A 19209-nucleotide genomic window follows, 5' to 3' on the forward strand; every position below is an offset into this window, starting at 1 on the left:
GTTCTGTAGGACAACATCTTTGCTTTAGCAAGCCACTTGAAACACACTAAGGTAAAAACCAACCTGCCTTACAGAAAGGAAAGATATGCATCAGAAATGAGTTTTACTAAGGATCTTTCATCACAATTTACTACTAGCTTGTTTCACCATCCTACTTCACGGGATCTCCAATCACATAGAACATGTTACCACTATAGTAAACTTCATGTGGGTCTCAAACCCATCTCTCTCGACGCACTTTCTATCACATTGCGTGACAGACCCTTAGTGAATTAATCTACCAGATTGTTAGACGTATGAACATAGTCCAACGCTATTACTCTGAAGTTTCTTAATTTTCTAACAGATTTTAGTCATCTCTTAACATGCCTTATGGACTTCATGTTATCCTTAGAACTGTTGAGATGCTAGTGGGCTAGCACCTTGGTGATGAGCGATTGACAACACGGTGTGCGTGTGACGTGTCTCTTGGCAGGTTGTGGTTGCAGGTGACAGGTGGAGACAAGGTACATGCGGCGACGAGTGAAGAACGAAGATAGGATGCCGCGTCGAAAAACCGCGGGGGCGGAGAAGGGCGGATCGAGGCTTGCGTTCGAGGGACAGGTGATCGTGCGGTGTACGTCTACTGTACCTGGCTACATGGCGGGAGGACGTCGAGGGAGGTTTCCGGATTATGCCACAAAATCCGGGGTTCGCTGGTTGAGCCACAAAGCCATGCATCGTACCGGGACGCCCGTGCGACAGGCGTTGGCCGAAGATGGAAAATTCTGGCGATCGCGATACGATTTCGGATGGTCGTGCGGCGACATCGCGAGGATCACATCGCGGAGATGGAGGGATCGCGGACATCGCGGAATTTGCCATGGAGGACATAATTGGAATTTACGCCCCTACGTTAGATTTATTTAGCGTAGGGGGTTATGTGAAAATAGGTCGTGCCACCCTTTGGAGATATAAATATGTGGCACCTAGGGTTGAGAAGGTTGAACGTTTTTGGACTCTCGGCGAGTTACTATTCACGCGTGAACAGTACCCGTGAACAGTACTCATGCCCCAGGGTTCCACGGTTCAGTTTTCCTCTCTCCGGTCTAGCCTAGGGTTTGAATTCTAGTGAGAGGTTTTTGTTGATCTCTCCGATTAAGAGAGGGAGGATGTTCGGGCGGAGGCTAGATGCACTTTTGTAAGTTCAATTACTCAATTTAATCTTTCATCTATAATGATTGATCTTGTGCATCTCGATTGGTTCTTTACAATTCTCGTCAGCATCTAACATAGTCTGCTTGTTTTATTTTTATCTCAAGATCCGTAAGTCCGATTGACGTGATTCCAGTTGGGTTAGTTTCGTAATTTCATCTAGTTTAATCTGACAAATTTTTAGGTTGATCGGAGTTACGGATTTTCGTCCACATCAGGTTTACTAGGTACATAGAGTTCTGGCCAGATTTGAAAAACGTGATTTAATCAGGTTTTGTGTTTAGGGGAAGGGTTAGAAATTATTTTTGGCTTCCGCGACCATTCACCCCCCCTCTGGTCGCCCGTTTCGATCCTTCAATTGTTAACCTTTATAATCACAGTCTGGTTATCGCAGTTCATAGAAATAGCCGGTATGGGTTTTTCAACAACCGGTAAATCCATAAGGAGATCACGAAGCCACTCGGCCTCAGAACCAGTGGTGTCTAATGCTGTGAGTTCTGCTTTCATTGTAGACTTCGTTAAGATAGTCTGCTTGCAAGACTTCTAGAAAACAGCACCACCTCCAAGTGAAAACACATATCCACTTGTGGCATAAAGCTCATCAACATCAGAGATCTAGTTGGTATCACAATAGCCTTCTAGCACTTTCGGACGTCCGGTATAACGAATACCATAGCTCATAGTGCCTTTTAGATAGCGCATCACTCTTTCAAGAGCATGCCAGTGATCATCTCTCGGGTTTGACACAAACCGGCTCAGCTTGCACACAATAAATGAGATGTCAGGCCTTGTTGCACTAGCAAGATATATGAGCGAACCAATGATGTAGGAATATTTCAATTGATCCCTTGCTATTCTCTGATTTTTCCTCAATAGCACACTAGGATCATAAGGTGTAGGAGCAGGTTCACAGTCACTAAACCAAAAGCGACTCAGCATCTTTTCCGCATAGTGGGATTATAATAGAGTTACCCCACCCTCATCTTCTCTCAGAAGCTTGATATTAAGAATAACATCAGTCCTCCTAAATCTTTATTTCAAAATTATTAGATAAAAATTGCTTCACCTCCTCAATCACTTTGCGGCTGGATCCAAAGATCAGTATATCATCAACATATAAGCAAAAAAAACTCATTCACTCCCATCATACCGATAGTACATATATTTGTCAGCTTCATTCACAACAAAGCAAGCAGATGTTAGAGTTCTGTCGAAACTTCTTGTGCCATTGCTTAGGAGCTTGTTTTAGGCCATATAATGACTTTAATAATTTACACACCTTGCCTTCTTGACCATTTGCTATAAACCCATCTGGCTGATCCATATAGATCTCCTCCTCTAACTCTCCGTTTAGAAAAGTTGTCTTAACATCCATTTGATAAACGATAAGACCATAAGAAGCTGCCAAAGAAAGCAAAACTCGAATTGTAGTCAATTGGGCAATCGGTGAATAAGTATAAAAGAAATCATCACCTTCCTTTTGAGTATAACCCTTGACCACAAGTCTTGCTTTGTACCTCTCGATAGTACCGTCAGGCCTAAGCTTTTTCTTGAACACCCATTTGCACCCTATAGGCTTGCACCCATAAGGATGATCAACTACTTTCCAAGTTTCATTAGACATAATAGAATCCATCTCACTCCGTACTGCTTTTTTCATAAATCAGCATCAGGAGAGGAATATGCCTCCTCAATGGTCGTTGGTGTGTCATCCACAAGGTACACAATATAGTCATCACCAAAAGACTTTACAGTCTTCTGTCTCTTACTTTTCCTAGTGACTATAGTGTCATCCTTCTCAGAATTTTGCATATAGGGTTTCCTCAATTTGTTCTATCGGAGTAAAATTTTCATGCTCATGGAGAATTATAAATTCATGACCAGTCGCACTAGGTGCATTTTTCATGGGAAATTCATTCTAAAAAATGTAGCGTCTCTAGATTCTATATTGTATCAACAGTCATCTCAGGAACACTAGAATTTATAATTAAAAATCTATAACCCATGCTGTGAATAGCATGACCGAAGAAAAACACAATCAACAGTCTTTGGTTCAAGCTTTCGCTTTTTGTTTATTGGCATATTCACCTTTGTCAAGCAACCCCAAGTGCGTAGGTAAGAGATTTAATCTCTTCTTCTCACATTCCTCAAATGGTGTAATTTCTTTGTTCTTTGTGGACACCCTATTCAAGATATGACACGCTGTCTATATAGCCTCATCCCATCATTTCTTAGATAGTCCCGTAGTCCCTAATATGGTATTAACTAAATCAGTTAGAGTGCGGTTCTTTCTCCCTGCAATCCTATTGGACTGTGGTGAGTATGGTGGCGTCCTCTCATGAATAATTTCATGCACCGCGCAAAACTCAGAAAATTCATTTGAGAAATATTCTCCCCCGCGATCGGACCGCAAACGTTTGATTTTCTTCTTAAGTTGATTTTCTACCTCAGCTTTATAGACTTTAAAATAATACAACGCTTAATCTTTAGTTTTCAATAAATACACGTAGTAAAATCTAGTACAATCATCTATAAATATCATAAAGTATCATTTACCGTCCTTTAGTTAATTCGCCATTCATCTCGCATAAATCAGAATAAACGAGTTCTAATGGTGCCAAGTTCCTCGTCCTCAGCAGCCTTGTGAGGCTTGCGCGGTTGCTTCGATTGCACACACACCTAGCACTTAGAATACTTGACTAAATTAAATTTCAGGATTAAATTTAGATTTGCAAACCACGTAAGACAGCCAAAATTAACGTGACAAAGTCGTGAATGCCATATATTCGACTCATCCTGAAACATTAACATTGTTTCACTACTTATTACACACATCATCAAGCAAAGATAAGCGGAACAAGCCTCTGCAATCATAACAATTTCCAACAAATATTTCATGTCTCGACACAACACACTTATTGAACTCAAGCACAATCTTAAAGCCATCACGACATATTTGAGAACCGCTAACAAGATTCTTCTTGATGGAGGGGACATGCTGCACGTTCTTTAATAGCACCGTCCTTTCCGAAGTAAAATTAGAACGACCGTACCAGCACCAAGAACACGCGCATGTGAACCGTTTCCCATCAGCAAGGCTCTAGTCCTGCCGGTCCTGATAGGAAGTAAACAAAGAAACATCATCACACACATAAATATTAGCACCGCTATCCATCCACCACTCATGTGAAAGACAAACTGAAAGAATAAAGGGATAAATAATTACCATACCCTAGATGTTCCTCCAGTCTCGCTAATCACCACGTTTGCTGATTTCTTTTCTTGCTTATATTTGCGGTTTGGGCACGCACTTTGCCCAATGCTCATCACTCCCGTAAACAAAGCAACCTCCACCTTTCTTGTTGTTTTTCATCTTAAACTATGCAAGTTTGCTTAGGCTTTGTATTGTTGTTCTCTTGCATGTTCTTCTTATTTTTATTACGGGATGCAAATGAGTTTTCCTTCTGCACCATATTAGCAGCGGAAGAATCAACTCATTTTCCATGGTTGTCTTTTGCTCTCACCCTCTCCTCAACATCAAGAGATCCAATAAGTTCAGCTACGCTAAACTCTTGTCTCTTGTATTTTAGAGAAGTAGCAAAATTCCCTCTAAGAAGGTGGCAGCTTAGCGATTATATCGTCGATCCACAAACTTTTCGGCCAACAAACATGGAAAATAGTTCTAGTTCCTTTACTAGCGCATGTATCTCATGAGCCTGTTCCACTACAGAACGATTTTTAACCATTTTGTAGTCATAAAGCTGCTCCATAAGGTACAGCTCACTACCAGCATCAGAAACTCCTAAACTTTGCCTCAAGAGCATCCCATAATTCTTTGCCTGATGTGCAAGATATGTAGTTTTTCCTATACTTACTATGAAGTGCACTAATCACGACGCCTCGAAACAGGTTATCGGCAGCCAAGAACTTTTGCTCCTCCTCAGGAGTAAATTATTCAGGCTTCTCCTGTGCAGCATGATAGCAATTCATAGCAGTCAACCACAACACCATCTTGGCACGCCATATCATGAAATTCTTGTCATCAAAATTATTCAGCTTCAAAGCAGCAGCAAAACCATTGACAGAAAATTACCTAACATTAGGTTTTTGGATTGTTGGATAATTAGGCATTTTCATGGTCAATTTAATCTAGAAATAAAACATCAGCAGGTTCGTGATGACATATATGTGCATGTATATATCACTAACAAACGCTACAGCATGCAAGTATGACATATAGATCGATACAGTAAGTACGTAAAGTACGGTAATCACAGAGTTAAGAGTGTACCCAGCGGAGGGTCCCATGCCGAGGGCATCGGAGGCTCCATTCGCACCAGACATAGTGCGTTGCTCGAAGTCGTGGACCATAGTCGATGCAGGAAGTTGTTCGTAGTGCAGTCCTACGAACGGTCACCAGGAAGAAGACACCTTGCTGTTCCGCGAGCGATCACCAGAAAGAAGACGTCGGACGAGCAGTCGCGAAATCGCTCCCCAAAAACCTAATCGCCACACACCCCGTGCAAGGTTCGCAGGCGGACGAGGGTTCTGGAGGCACCTACTCTCCCGCTGCTCCGTGCGCGCAGAATTACGGGACGGGAAAAGCCAAAGGGCGGCTGAGATGTGGTCTCTCGGAAGCGAAGAGGAGAGAGGACTAACGAAGGACATCTACTTCTATGCCTGCGGCAGGGAGGGAGAAAGCCAGCGGACGATCTCAGGAGACGGAGACACGATAACTGGCGCAATCAACTCGCCTCCACCGTAAAGGAGAGAAACTCTCATAATTATGTGGATTAAGTGGCAAAACCTGGCCACGCCCGCCCGTCCGCTCGCCACCCGCCACAGCCCTGGCCCGGCCGCCGACGGCGGCGCGCTTGTGTTATTTTCTCAGCTTCTCAATTAAGATGGATAATTTCCATCCAAATAAGCTGAGTCAACATTCAATCAAAATCTCGTACGGTATTACACCATACAACGCTTAATGTTACGAACCACTAGAGTTTTATTTGATTTACTAAAAATTATATGGGTCAAGCACATAATATATCCAACAAATATGACCCTTTACACACAAGTGAGTTGCATTATACTCCACGTATATACCACGAATCTATGGCATCAACATAACTGGAACTGATCATTGCTAAACTTGCAGCAAAATGTTGAGAGCTTAAACTCCAGGCTTAGAAGACTGGACAGGTGCCATCACCCAAGTCCACCCCTTTAGCAGTAGGACACGAGGCAAGAGGGCAGTGCTCTCCTGCGGTACCCCACCAATCGATGCTCTTGTTTTCCATGGTTAGCGAAAAGTACAGCACGATCCCCATAAATGCAACTCCGGCATCGAGCCCAGCGGAGAGAATGTAGTTGTACCGCGTCCACCACCTCTTCCGGTATCGAAACACGAAGAAATTGAAGATGGTACCAATAAGCAGCCATGAGTTATAGTTCACAGCCGTCGCTGGAGGCATGTAGGCTGTTGCACCAAAGAGCACCGGAAGATTGATCAATGGAATCCACTTCTGGTTGGGGAACATCCTATGGAAAGCGTATACGATAACTGGGCCTGCTAGGCCGATGAGGAAGAACCAGTTGAGGGCGCCGTAGTTCCCATCTGGCCCAAAGATGCGCCTTGGACCGACAAGGCCCCAAATGACTGATGCGTCGAAGAACACACGGTCATTAGGACATGTCCAGGGGCTATCTGGTGGGAGTGAATCTGAGCAGATGTCGTGGATGGAGCCGAGCAGCCACCATGCCGTCCCAATGTTGACCGTGCCAGCCACAATGGTGCCAACAAACTATGTAAATACAGTAATTGAAGATTAGTACCTTTTGTTTCTTTTATGCAACTCACCAATTCATTTACAAGAACACTACATTTGGGGGTCTTTATTTATACCTGAACAAGGAACATGGACTTCGGAGGGATCTTCATATAGTGGCCAAGTTTGAAGTCCGAGAGGAAGGCAACAGCCTGTGCCATGCTCATGTAGCCATAGACTTTAAAGCAGACAACGGCGATAGGAGAGCCCGGCATAATTAGACCCATGGCATACTCAGTGATCACATTCAGACCAGGCGACTGCAGAAGGCATTTTGGAGGGTATGTCAACCTTTTTGTGCATAGATTATCACCATGCATGGCAATACCTCAAACATCTATCCTTTATGTTTTATTTTCTTAAAAGAACATAAAACATGCAAACGTGTTACTTGCCTGGTTGGTTGTCGCAGTGATGATGCTGATGGGAAGTGTGAAGATGAATGCCATGCCACATGCGAAAATGAGGCCCCACCACGGGAGTTGTACCTCACGCTTCAGTACAGTACAGAGGAGGAGGGACGCTGTAATTGACAACAGCCATCAACGAGTAAAACCACCATGCTGGGATTTCACTGTACTTCTTCATCAGCTTCGTGTGGATGTCAGGCTTCTCCTTCTGCGATGATTTGAAACGGTCGTAGATTTCCCTGGACATCGGCATACCCATTTTGAAACAAATTAACTTATTAGAATCAGGCATTCCATTAAGACGCCACATGTAAGTAGAGTCCTTTTTTATTTCGGGTTGCACGTAATCAAAGCATGTTGTATAGAGTATTTTTCTCATATATTAAGTGGAGATGCCATACTTTCCATAGAAGAATCCGACATGAGTGATGGTGGCCGCAATGGTGGCGAAGCTGAACCCATAACTGAGTGCAAAGAATATGCTGAGGTTGACTTTGCCATTCTTGTCATAAGCGTCCCAGTTAAGCTCAAACCGATTGTTCACAATTGATTTGACGTCGTAGTTGGTGCCATTTGACATGAACAAGTGCGAGGAGAAGATAGGGAATGTCTTGGCGTTGTACAGGTCGAACCCCCAATATGCTATAGGCATGATCACGTAGAGAAAGAAAACATAGCCAAAGAAGACGTTGGCGATAGCAAAGAAGGGTGAGATGAGGGGACTGAAGAGGAATGAGGCGACAGCGGTCCAATCGAGTGTGAAGGCACCAAGACCAAGGCCCTTCATGCCCGACCCCAACTGCTTGCGCCGTCACGGACTTGGAGAAGACCCAACACACCCATGAGATGGACGTTAGTGTCGGGAAGAGGTAGCCCGGCACGGCGTACCAAGCGAAACTGCATGCGAGCACCACCACGAAGAACTTGGAACGAGAGATCTGGCGTGAGGCTTTGGCGGATTCGTCCTTCTCATGCAATGCCCTGATTCAACATTAAGGACACATGATTAGTGCTATTGTCAGTGGTATTTCTAAAATACGATGTCGTGAAATGATAGAGGACAGTCCCCCATCAATTTTCCCTTTTCTTTAATCAGATTGGTGTACAAAAATTAAGTATTTCTCATCTCAGTGCAAGCAATTTACAATGAAAAGATGCAGCTATTCAAAATTTATCGAGATTTCAACTGATCACAAGGTTGGTTATGCAGACAAAAAATGGTTCATGGGTAACCATTGATGGTCCTGTTTCAAATTCCAATTAGAGTAATATATTGTCCTATCTTATAGCCCGTTATTTTCTACACAAGAATTGGGTAATATAAAAAATTGATACAACATAAAACCATGCTTATAATATACTCTCCCATCACAAGAAGATGTAACTCACACTTTTCGATGGGTCAATCAATCTTAAGTTTAACCATATATACAGTAAATATCTATGCGTAATAAGTATCCGTAGATTATTATAATATGTATTTTCATAATAAATCAATTTGGACATACAAATATTAATACTATTTAAAAAAAACTCGATCCACGGGGCTAAACAGCCCCCGGTATTCTGGCTTAAGAAGATCTTCTCACGCAGATCGAGAAAACCCTCGAACCCCTACCCACCCTTAAACAGCGGCACCGTAGCTCCGTCAGATGAGTTGCCCACAGACATGTGCTTTGGATGTGGAGCAAACGAGGGAGTTTTTTTATATATAAATCTAGCTAAATTAAAAAAAAAATAACTTGATCTAAACATAGGATTAGATTCTCTTTGGGTCAGAGGTAGTACACTTCAATTTTCTGCCTCACATTATACTGTATTTGCAGCCGACCGTCTCTGGTCAGTTAGCATATGATTTCGGATCCCTTCGCAACAACATAACCTAACCTAGATGATCACCCTTGTTGTTCAAACAATTTTAGCAGCGAAATGTCAGAGCAGTACTAAGACCGACAATAATTTGTTTAGTTGCTGTACAAACCCACACCACAACACCTTGTTGTTTATTTGTTTTCAGTACGTATGCATAAACAAAATCCAAGTTAGAGCCCATCACATAAGAGCAAGTATAATAGCAGCTGTAAGCCGACTAAATGCTGAGGTGAAGAAGAGAGGGGAGGAGAGAGAAGAGAAGTGGGCTGTAAGCTTACAGCCGGTTTAGGCACAAGAACCAAGAAAATCTGTGAGAGAGACAAGTGGACCATGTATTAACTGTAAAGAGCTAACTACTATATGAGTGGGCTGAAAAAAAGCTACAAAAAACCGACTGTATTATTAGCCTTGCTCTAGGGGCAGGAACGTGGGCCTATAAGCATGTGCAAGTGCACTTTTCAAGGCCACTTGGACCTGGACCACACACAGAGCTGTCAGCTTCTGAAATCCAATCCACCCAGGCCTTGTTTAGATCACCTCCAAATTTCAAGTTTTTTCACTTTCTCCATCACATCAATTTTTAGCCATTTGCATGGAGCATTAAATGTAGGTAAAAAAATAACTAATTACACAGTTTAATTGAAAATCATAAGATGAATCTTTTGAATTTAGTTGATCCATAATTAGACAATATTTACCAAATAAAACGAAAATACTACTATTCATCGGGTTACAATTTTTTGCAATCTAAACATGGCCCCACTTGCGGACTCGCGGCACAGTTTCTTTTCACTTTTCAGAGATGCAAGGTCTCCTACTCTCCTCCCCCTGCTCCTCCGGCGTCCCCTCGGTCAGAACATGCAGCCAAGCGCGCGTTCACATCGCGCAGGCAGCCGGCTGCGGTAAAGGGTCGTATTCGCGCAGAAACCGAGGCCTTGTTTAGAATAAGTTTTTTCGCTCTTTTTTCATCGTATGAAATCTTTGACACATGCATAGAGTATTAAATGTAGATAAAAAAATAATAATTGTACAGTTTGATTGTAAATTACGAGACAAATCTTTTAAGCCTAGTTAAGCTATGATTGAACAATAATTGTCAAATACAAACGAAAGTGCTACAGTGCTAAATACTAATTCCTGACCACCATCTAAACAAGACCCAGGCCACGTTTAGATTGCAAAAAATTGCAATCCGATGAATAGTAGCGTTTTCGTCTTATTTGGTAAATATTGTCCAATCGTGGATCAACTAAGCTCAAAAGATTCATCTCGTGATTTTCAACTAAACTGTGTAATTAGTTTTTTTTTTTACCTACATTTAATACTACATGCAAACGGCTAAAAATTGATGTGATGGAGAGAAAGTGAAAAAACTTAGAATTTGGAGGTGATCTAACCAAGGCCCCAAGCGAGTTTGGCGAGTTTGTCAAGAACTGGCAGAAAAACGCGGCAGATCCAGGCAATCGCTGTCCGCGTGGACTCGAGTGAGGGAACGCTACGCGCGTGGGTCTGGGGCATGCCGCATGAAGGCAGAAGGCTGCTTTGGCCTCCTCCACTGGGTCTTGTCATGGAGACTTTGATCATTGGTCTAACATGCATCTAGATACGTGAGATTATAAAGTGTTTGATACTGATTAGAAGTATTAAATATAGGTTAATTATAAAACTAATTATATAAATGATGGCTATTTCAGGAGACGAATCTATTGAGCCTAATTAGTCTATAATTTGACAATGTTATGCTACCGTAAACATATGCTAATTATAGATTAACTGGGCTTAATAGATTTATCTCCCGAATTAGCCACGGCTTCTACAATTAGTTTTATAATTAACTCATGTTAGTCCTTCTAATTAGGATCCAAACATTTGATATGACAAGGGCTAATTTTTAGTCCCTATCACATCGGATGTTTGGACACTAATTTAGAGTATTAAACATAGACTAATTGTAAAATTAATTGCACAGATGAAGACTAATTTACGAGATGAATCTATTGAACCTAATTAGTCTATGATTTGATAATGTGGTGTTACAGTAACATGTGCTAATGATAGATTAATTAGGATTAATAAGTTGTCTCGCAAAAAAGTCTCCATATGTGCAATTAGGGGGTGTTTGATTTAGCTAGGAGCTCCTAAATCTAGTCCTATTTAGTCACTTTTTACTTAAACGCCATGACTAAATGGGACTAAAAGGGATTTAGTCCTCTCTAGCAACTCTGGAGTAAATAAATGGGACTAAACCATTTAAGAGGGACTAAAGTTTAGCCGCCTAAACCAAACACCCCCTTAATTTTATAATTAGTTCATGTTTAGTTCTTCTGATTAGCATATGAACGTTCGTTGTGAAAATGATTAAACTATAGCCCCTGGATTAACCACCCCTATTGGGGAGTGGGGACACGTGTTCACAAGCTTATCTTTCCAAGCACTGAACAATGTATAGTTGGGGATTCCATGATCTGGCACTTGTGCAGCCAATCCATAGCCCATCATGACTAGATCCAGTAGTGGCTGCACTCCTACGTTCATGGTGGGCTAGTACCGTAGCAAGTCCTCTGCTGATCTATTCCTACTTGAGCGTTGAGAGGACCATCTTAAAGAGAAAGAGGCTGTCCAACTGAAATGACACTGCGAACCTAGTAGCTACTTAATGCAATCATGCGTCATGATGCTCTTAAGATTCTTCGTCTTTATTTAACCATGCTATGCTTTTGTCGTGTTAACGATTTAATGTCATCGGCCAGTCGGATTAAATTTTCTGTTCTGGGACCAACTTTGGTGACAACGCTGCTTAGTGCTTACATATGTTTCCAAGAAACAGCAAAATGTTGGGACTAGTTTGGCAGTGCTTCACTCTCTGATTCTTAACTCCAGCTTCCTAGTTTTCTACTAGAGTGATTCTGGTGGAATGAGATGGGGGAGCAAACGGAAATTGATTGTGGAGTGATTCCGGTGAGAGTTGAATAAGAAGCGAATTTTCTTTCTCCTAATGAAATACTATGTGCTACGGCACGTTAAAAAAATGTCCAGATTAAATTTTCTTTCTTACTCCAGCTTCCCAGTTTTTGGTTATATCACAAGTTTTGTCAGTTTACTATGCGCAAATATTTACAGATTAGTATACTACTAGATGCTCTATGCAATGCAACGGACGCGCACGAGCTGCCATGCGTGTGCAGCTGTAGGAGATTCCAAACGACCAACAGAGTCCAGAGGTGAAGAACTGTAATAATAAAATTCAAGGAAGCCAAGAATGCGTCGCCGTCGCCGGCGTCCGATAATCCAACCACAAAAGGCAACCAAAATCCAACCAAACTGAAGAACGCGGTAGCAGAAAAATTCAAAAAGCGGAATCCCACAACAGAGAAAGGTAGCACAGCACCAGCTTACTGATTGTACTGAAGTAAAAAATAGTGTAGGGTTAAACTGGTGTGCTCACTGGAAGAGGGAGACCTGGACGAGCGTGCCCGGCCACCACATGTGCGCCGGCTCCACCACGTACTTGCGTATCAGCCCTGCCCACCCGTACCCGAGCACCTTGAATTGAAGCCAGCCATTGAAGCAAGAGCGAGAAATGTCAGCTGGCTTGCTAGCTGATAGGGTGAGAACGATAATTGCAGAGAGCTGGGTAGCAACCTGCGTGGTGATGACGAGGAGCCAGGCGGTGAGGAAGGAGATGTGACGGCCGTAGAAGGCGCGGATGATGTTGATGATGCCGACGGCGTAGGCGCTGCCTCCACCGAAGGCGAAGCCGGCGTTGGCGAAGATGGAGATGAGCACGTGCTCCTTGATGTTGAAGGGCCCCGGGTTGAGGCTCCACTCCCCGCCGCCCAGCAGCGCGGGCGCCCGGAACCTGGTGCGCGGCAGCACCCGGGCCATGAAGTGGCCCACGGGCAGCGACGCCACCTGCACCGTGATCCCCGTCACCACGAGCGGCTCCGTCCGGTAGGAGAAGAACTGGTTGAGGAAGCTCATGAGCGCGCACGAGAAGAGCCCGATGCTCCACATCCGGAACGTCCACACCGGCAGCGACGGGTCGTCCGTCGTCGGCACCGTCAGCCGCACCTCCTCGATCGGCGACGTCTCCTCGTCGTCGTCGTCATCGAGGATGCCCTCCTCCTTGACGGCGCCGCCGACGGCCTCGGGCTCGGCCTCGGCCAGACCGCGGTGGTCCGTGCCCATCTCGCCCATTGCGCGTGGGCGGATTGAATGCCAAGCCGGTACTGGCTGCGCCTGCGCGTGGTTTGCTTTGGGCGAGCAAAGAGAGGCGCACTCTCAGCTCCCGCAAGCGTCTCCACCGTATTTATCGATGCTTTCAGCACGGTGATGCCGTGATGGTGACTTAATACTAATTTAATCAACTGGCACCGGGAGAGGCGTCGTCATGCGGCCTGTGCAGTGCTATCTGGCCGCGCCTTTTATGACGGTCAAAAGAAGGTGAATGCAGAATGCTGATACTGTTTGAATGGGAAATCGATGGAATCTGACACTGTTTCAATCTTTGCTTGTCAAAATCCAGATCCTTTAGCTTTTCTCCATGTGAATGCACAGCGAGCTTCCCGCTAGATCACGAGCAGGGCCGGCCCCGGGGTGTGCAGGGTCGCCACCTCACTTGGCCTCGGATTGCCATAGGCCTCACCCTGCATTAGTATCTCTATAAAGGATTCGTGCACCCCAAAAGCGGGTAAACCGTCGTGCCACGTCGTCCGCTAAGCCGAGAGCCGTTGGATCAGGCGAGAAAGCGATATGATCCGTCTGATTGTGGATCGGTCGGGTCTCGTACCCGCTTTATCGTCAACCCGAGCCAGTGCGAGCCTTTGCGGGCTGATACTTTGCCCGCTCCGGCACATCCCTCCTCCTCCCAGCGCGGGCAGGGTGCGAGCGCGGGTTCCCGGTAAGGGTGGCGGCCCAAATGGCCCCGGCGACCCTGGCTCGGGCAAGGGTGCGGGCGCGGCGGCCCCGGCACGAGCGGGGGTGCGGACGTGGCGGCTCCGACCACCTCAGAGCAGGCGGGGGGAGGGGGCGGGTACGGCAGCTGCGGGCCCTGCGGCCACCCCGGCGCGGACGTGCAGCTCGGGCACGCCATCCCCATCGGGCCCCATCCCACGGCGACCCCGGGCGCTACAAGCAGCAAAAGGCGCAAGCGGCGAGTCGGGCGGACGTGGGAGGCAGGCTAGCAGCGCGACGCTGCGAGCCGGACGCACCACTTTGAATGCTCTTTGATGTGATATACGGCAGGTTTGCTCCTTCCTCCTCTCCAAAAGATGAGCAGTACAAGCTAATGAGAACTTGCACATTTATACAAATCCATGCAGAGACTTGTGAAAATCCTAGGAAAATAATTGTAGATCCAAATAATGTGAAATAATTTTGTTAGATTCATAACTTTATCCTCTACCCGTGAAAATATGTTTGCATATGTTACTCTAGCCAAAAAATTCTTTATTTATTATAATGTGTAGAATTTGATAAATGCAAAAAAAATTCCCTAGGGCTCTACAAATTGCAACACCAATTTTATTGGATCTGTTGTGATGTGGCCTTACCTGGAGAAATGCATATGCACAATCATCTTTGCATTGTAATGATTTATATGCTTTAGTTGTCTTATGTTGCGAAAAATATTAAATTTTTGTAGACATTAAATAGTATCTTTGCATTATGTCCTGTTGAATAGTTTGACAAAGGACCACCTGTCCTGTACCTATGACTATGATGGTTCCTCATAATTTTTGATAGACTCATACTTTATCAGAGTGGTTTGGTTTAGCAAGTGTAGAACCTAGGTAACAGGATTAACTTCTAGCTTAGGTCCTGGAAGCTTGCTTTTCCTGTCAGCTGGCACTAGCTTGTATTTTATTGAACTATAGACTGCATCTAAAAATTGATTGCTTCTTGGTGTGATCATACGTGAATGATTATTTTTGCCTATGCTATCTTAGGGCTTATGGCATAATAAATCAGAACAAAGAACTTATATTATGTGTCCTTTGTCAGTTCTATTCTATATGCGGTGAGTGGCTCGGGGCGTGGGAGTACGAGGACCTAGGGTTCACCGGCCTCGGCCTCTGCTTCAACTACAACGCGAAGAAGCTATGAAATGGATTTCTAGGATTAGTGGAGGCTTTGTGGTGAACCTATGCTGATTGGACTATAAAATTTGAGGCTTGCCCTTAGCTCACAAGTTATATCCAGATCATGCTCAGGGTGTCTTCCTCCTATGGAACAACGCCATCCTCAGATTATGTGCGATCCTCAAGAGTGGGGAAAGAAATCATTTCCATTTTTCTCTGAATTCCAGTAGGGGGTCACAAACCTCCTGTAAAAAAAACTCTGAATCTTCCTTGCTTCGATCTTTCTTGCGTGCGTGCGTGAGAGGTTTTTTCTTTCTTTTGTGCCATGGTCGTTGGCTAATTGATTTCCATTCTACGCAGGATAGCTGGAATAGGGCATGAGCAAAATGTGTTGATTAATTGATGTTTCGTGGATTTCAGTTCTAATTCTATTTTAGTTTTTTTGCACGTGAATTTCATCCCCATACCTACTTGTTTGTAGCAGGCAACTGCTGATGATTGGTTTGATTATGATAAATCGGTTTTGTGCTCCATGCTATGACTCCATCCAGGGGCAGCGGTGGAGTCAGCAAAGGGGGCGGCTAATGATGCAGAGCATAGGCAAGCAACTCACTTTCAGCTCACTACTTATGCCAAAGAGATTGTAACAAGTGTTAAGTGGTGACCGTGATTTCTAAAGGTTGACATCTGATCTCTTTACTAAAATTGAATTTTTTTCCAATCCGTACCAGCATCTCTAGAGGAGTACAGTCAAGTGTCCACAGGCATAGGTTGTAAAATCTCTCTGCTGCCTTTCCTACTTTTTATATTTCTCAAAGACCATAAACACTCACTTTGGAGTTCAGAAAAGATACAATATATTTAAGTACAACCACATTTTATACGTCTGATCCTACTTATTTTTCTTCATGTAGTAATTTTTTAAGGATTCATCCTACCATGATTTAATGCGATTCTAATTATCTGCATGAATGTCCATCTCTTTACCTCCTTTGAAATGCATCTATTTCTAGAATATCATTATGATTGAAACATCCTACATTAATGCGTATGCAGTCCTTTCTAGTCCACGTTGGCATTGCGAGGTAGCCTAATACTAGCAGCTGCACGCCAACGCCGCGCTTAGTTTCTGGTTGGTATGTATACGTTCGTGGGCTTCTATGGCCCAAATACAGTCATACAGAAGTAGTGCAGGCCTGAGCCTCGACTCTGGTGTGGTGTCGCCCTATTCCGCTCGGAAGACAGAGCGAACGCGCAGCGCCGCGGCTGCCGGAAGCAACGCAACACATCAGGACTCAGGAGGTAATCGAGCAACTGTACACTTCTTATGCTCCCTAACTATTCTATATTTCTATTCGATCTGAGTATCTGACGATCCCATGATCCTATCAATCATCAGTGATCCTTGATCCGTTGTGCCCTTATCTATCATCATGCAAGATCCACACCACGACAATTGGTAGAGGACAGAAAGGATCAGTCCACATCCATCCAAAGGTAAGCACCGTTGCTACACATATTGATGATTAATTTATTTGTACGTTTCAAGTTACATACTCTTTCACTTTTAAACTATTTTGTGTTTATTTACATTTCAGGATAGTAGGAAATAATGTCATTTAGAAAGTTCGAATTTGGTAATGACAAAAGGAAAAGGAAAAGGAAAAGACGTGTGGATGCATTGATAGAATCACAAAGAGGATCTATTGATAATTTTTTCAAGAGTAGTACAGCTGCTTCGACGAATGTTGATGAGCTGGTGATAGTTGCTCGAGATGAACCAACTAATGAGAATGGGGAAGAAAATGTCAACATCGGTGTCGATGGTAACAATGTAAGTGACCTTGAGAACATCGTTCATGCATCGGGTGCACAAGAATAATCTACTAGTATTGATGAGCAACCGGTTTACACTTTGGATATTTATGATCCAAGAAATTGGGATAAACTTGATAATAAACCATGAGACATATTAGTGGAGAAAGGGCCTATAAGAGAAGAGAACATCAAATTCCCTCATGATGCTGCCTCAAGACATTTTTCATATGCCCATTATTCTAGAAAACTAAGTTACATGATAGAAAATGGTTAATTTATTCAAAGAATGTTGACAAAGTATTTTATTTCTGCGGTGAGATCTTCAAGTCTAGCACTAGCAAGAATCCGAGTGCACCCCCGATGTGAGTCATCAAGAACAAATAACTTTGTTAGTTCGATGTGTTAATTTGTCTGATGCCCAAATAAAAATCGAGGAATATTTTTTGGGGTTCTTGAAGGTGGATGACACATCTGGTTTGGAGCTTTTTAATGTAATGGTTGAGGCTATGAACTCCTTCGGCCTTAATATTATTGATATAAGGGGTCAATGTTATGATAATGGTTTCTAACATGAAAGTAAAACATCAAGGGATCCTTATCTTAACGTAGGGACTTTTCTGCCCGAACCAGTATAAATCTCGTGTCCTCTAAGCACATCAATTCCGAGTCAGACGCGTAATATTAGAAATTTACTGGTTGGTAATTCGAAACACCGACAATTATATTTTTGTATCAACGTATCACTGGTTTTGAAAAATCACATATCCCCGTACGACTGACACATCTACATGGAAGACCGATCATAGAACCGACATCGGACCGAAATGTCGGTTTTTCAGTTCGGTGTCAGTTTGCATTTCTAGAAAGTTTGGTATTCGGCTTCGGTGTTGGTTTTCGAGTCACACCAAACAGAAACAACGTTTATACTTCTTGCAAAACTTGGTGCACTCACCATTTATAAGGAGACCAGTCTGGAGTCTCGAACTAGCAGCTATCAGTTTTCTCGACCATGCCACGAGTCACGCTTTTCACTAAGAGGAGAGCTAGAAGCTATCGATTTGAAGGAGTGTTGTTGGGTTATTGCCTGTTGGCTTGTAATATTTTAATTTTCATGTTATGAACTACTGCTAGTATTCTACCGAAGTGAACTTATGTTGATCGAACTTTTGTTGATTTGATGTCCTGTTTTTTGTAACGTTTGAAACATGTAATGCTGAACAAGGTTGCTATATTTCCTGTAAAGGTTCATATGCGAAACAGTAAACTGCTCTATAACTTCACATGTGTGTACGTCGCCGTCCAGGTCGCATCGCATTGCACGGGCAGCAAGCTAGCAGCGTACTAGATCACGACGTGTTGATGCTGCAGTGGTCCGACGGCAAACTGCAGACTGCACAGCGCGTCCGCGGTTGGGTTTTCATGTGCAATCCGGCACCCGACGGGAAAAGCTCGGCTACACGGGGCGGGCGGGTGAAAGGAACCAGGAGCCTCACCTCGCTCACCTGGCGTTTTCGGCCGGTTTTGCTAGCTGCCTGGTGTGGACGGAGTAATTTGCTTGCATTGCAACTTTACAAGTCCAAGCACCCGAAAAAACTGCACGGCGCTGCAGCCTGGATCCAGACCGACGGACGGGGACGTAGACGTAGTTCCCGAGAGGGGGGAGATGATGCAAGGCGCCCCATGATTGGCTGGGAATGGCTAATAGGATCGATATCCGGTTTGTCTGTACTGTTCTTGTGCTAAGCACATGCGTAGCGCTTGATTCCATATTTCCATTGCCCCATGGCTCCGGAGTCCGGAGTCCGGACCAAGGTGCGCATAAGGATCTGGTCCGGGACTCCGGGTGGACCCCTTCAAATCTGCAACACCGTCAGAATATGGATATGCGTACAATGTCCGGCAGCAGGTTTCCAGTCAAGAAAACTGTAGCATGTAGGAGTGCCGAGTGCGTGTGAAGCAGCAGCCAGCTGTGCCAGTCGACGAAACTCCTCAACCCCCGTTTACTGCAAG

The 19209-nt window shown here is 44.0% G+C and overlaps 1 pseudogene; it reads right to left on the bottom strand.

The window, feature by feature from the left end:
- Positions 1-6106: 6106 nt before the first annotated feature.
- On the bottom strand, positions 6107-13644 carry LOC136464203 (oligopeptide transporter 4-like; annotated as a pseudogene).
- Between the last annotated feature and the right edge of the window lie 5565 nt (positions 13645-19209).

This window comes from Miscanthus floridulus, chromosome 7 (assembly GCF_019320115.1).
Source record: "Miscanthus floridulus cultivar M001 chromosome 7, ASM1932011v1, whole genome shotgun sequence".
Taxonomy (NCBI): Eukaryota; Viridiplantae; Streptophyta; class Magnoliopsida; order Poales; family Poaceae; genus Miscanthus; species Miscanthus floridulus.